The sequence below is a fragment of the Cariama cristata genome, unplaced genomic scaffold (assembly GCF_000690535.1).
Source record: "Cariama cristata isolate BGI_N322 unplaced genomic scaffold, ASM69053v1 scaffold38282, whole genome shotgun sequence".
NCBI classification, from domain to species: domain Eukaryota; kingdom Metazoa; phylum Chordata; class Aves; order Cariamiformes; family Cariamidae; genus Cariama; species Cariama cristata.
The window spans coordinates 431-3,269 of NW_009603908.1; positions in this window are offsets into that span (position 1 = coordinate 431).

A 2,839-nucleotide genomic window follows, 5' to 3' on the forward strand; every position below is an offset into this window, starting at 1 on the left:
GGCTGCCTCCCGCAGCCGCGCTAACCGGGGAGGGCTGCTCGGCCCCCCTCTTAAACTTTAAGGTGAAGGGGGCACTTTGGGGTTCATGCGTGGGCAGAGCGTTGGAGAGTCATCTCCCAGCTGCGTTGCTTCTCCCAAGTGTTTTGCAAAACAGCTCCCCTGCCCCTGTCGTTGGATCAAGTACAGTTCTTCCCAGCAACTGTAATCCCCTGGACGTTTCAGAAGGTGCCGGATGTAAAACAGAGGTATTTTCCATCTGGAAAAATTTTGAAAGGGGAAGTTGAGCCTTCATTTTTCATTAGATTCCAACGTGTTATGGCAGATCCTATTTTCTTGTTAATTAGGCGCTGTTCATTTTCTTCACTTCATTACTTACTACTGCACCTAGAATTTATATTCATTTGGTTTAATCGTGTTTGCCTGGTTAAATTCTAAACAGTTACTCATTCAGAAAGGAAATTATTACCTCGCTTTGCCAGGACTTCCACTTTGCCTTAATTTCCCTGGAGCCTCGTTTACTTCCCTCTGCTTTTTTTCCCTTTCTGGGTCCTCTGGGACTTGGCTGGGAGCATGTGTGACATTGGTACCATCGTCGGCTCGCTCCATGTGCGCTGGGCGTCTTCCAGCGTGTGCCGTGGCCGTGCACGGTGGGCCGTAGATGGCCACGTTCAGAGACCCGCAGAGCTCGCTAATTCTGGCTTTGGAAGAGGCTCTCGGTGTTTTACTTCTTCCTCTCCCCCTTCCTTGCTTCCTGCAGCCTAGCACAGCTGTCCCGAGACTGCGATGTTTGTGCAAAACGAGCAACTAGGCCTCCTCAGACAATTGCTTTTGCTCGTGCCTCGTACCTCTTTCTTGGCCCCCCTTCTGGCTTACTGCTCTTAAGCTGTAGATTCCCCCACGTCTCCCTCCCAGCCAGCTCAGCTCCCGTGCTGTACAGGATCCCAGCATCCGCTCGGCCCGCTTGCCCATCGCCTTTCTGCCATGCCACCTCTGTCCCCAGCGCTGGTCACGGGCGTCAGCGGTGCCTTCCCTCTCACCTGACTGCGCTCCCGCGCCTCCGGTGGTTCGGCCGCCCCCGTGACTTCGAGCGGGTGACGGCGCTGTGGTGACGGGGCCGCTCGATCGAAAGCGGTTGCTTGAAAATTCCCTGCATGGTTTGAAATTTCCCTGCAGCCAGAAAGCAGGTACCCACAAGTACACCCGATGACGGAGAGGTCAGTTGGACCAAGCCGTTGCAAATGACAGCCCTCTCTCCAGAGAGCCTGGAAGAGGGAGTCGTGCGGGCTCACGCAATAACGGCACACCTTGTCTCCACGTGCAATTTTCTTTACGGCCATGGAGAGTCTGGGGGCTGACTGGCAGGCGGACAGAGAGGGAGAGGAGCCGACCAAAATAACAGCCACGGTTACTACTGAATAAACCAAGCTGCAGGCGCTGGTCTCAATTCGCTGCTTTGGCTTCGTGTTCAGGCAGGGGGTGAGTTTGGGGAGTCACACCCTACGAGGGGAGGAGGGAGAAGGGAGGGAGGAAAGGCAGGGTCCGGGAAGCCAGGCTGCCATCTCTTTTCACACCTTCTCCGTCGTGTCAGCTGCGTCCTGGTGTCCGCAAAGCTTGCACAGGTGAGGAGGGAGCTGAGCTGGTCATCGCCCGAGGCAGAGCGTCTTCCTGGCATGACTCTGACCTGCACCCACCTCGCTGCCTTAGGTGCCGCCACCGTCTCTGCCGGCCAGCATGAGCAGCAGGCGGAATATCACCCAGCCTCTTTGCTGGGAGAGGCTTTCAACGACTCCTGGCAGGTTGCAACAGAAGGGTAATTGTAGCTACAAACTTCTCCGTGAAGGGAATCATTGTGCTTTATAAACAGACCATAAAAATCCCCGGCAATGCCGATGTTCAAACAGTTAAACAGCGATTAAAGACACCAGCGCTACAAGACCTGGGCATGTTATTTTCGGAGAACACATCAGCAGCTGCTGAATTCCTGCCTTTACTGCGCCGTGCTGGCAGGCACAGAGGTCTTTACGGAAACGGTGGCGTTATATTCAGCGTTAACTAGCGAGCAGCGCAGGTCCTGAGCTGCCTCTGAGCACCCTCTGCTTTTCAACTCCCATTTCTTGGAGCTGTGCCACCTGCGTGGGCCATCCCAGTGGCTCTGGGGATGGTCACGCCAAGCAGAGCTGGAGCTGGCGGTGTCACTAACGTGGTCCTCATCTCACCGGTGTGGCGTCTCCAGTGTATGCTCCTGGGGTCACGTATGGTTACATCGAATAACCTCGGTAAGTTTGTACTGGTGCCAGTGTTACTCTACAGCCCTAAAGACTTTCAGAGGTTTGTTTGTTTGTTTTTTTTTTGATTAGGTTCTTACTGAGAATCTGAAAAGCAACAGGACGGAGAGGAGGCCAAAGCCCTCTGGCTCCTACCTGGGCTTGCTGAGTGCTGTGGAGTTTTTATGGGGTTTGGGGACTGTGACTCATTTCCACCTTTCGACTCCTTCCTGGGCTGTATTGCTCGCTCGCTCTCTTACTTTACGCCAGCCTCTTCTGTCAGAAGTAATAAGATTTGTGACGGGACTCTATCTGCGTATATCCAGCAAGAAAATTTCCTGCTTCCCTATTTCTTTTCGCTCTTGAACCAAAACTACCCCAAAAGAAAATGGGTATGAGCGAGGGGAGGAGGACCTCTGGCAACAAACCCCAAACATTTACTCTGAAAAACTGCTTAGAATTGAGGTTTGTTGAGTGTACTAATATGAATTACTACTAAAAATGTCTCGGCTTGAGTATCCCTAAAACGAATCTCTGGTGTGTGGCAGGGCTGGCCGGCTGGCTGTAATCATGGG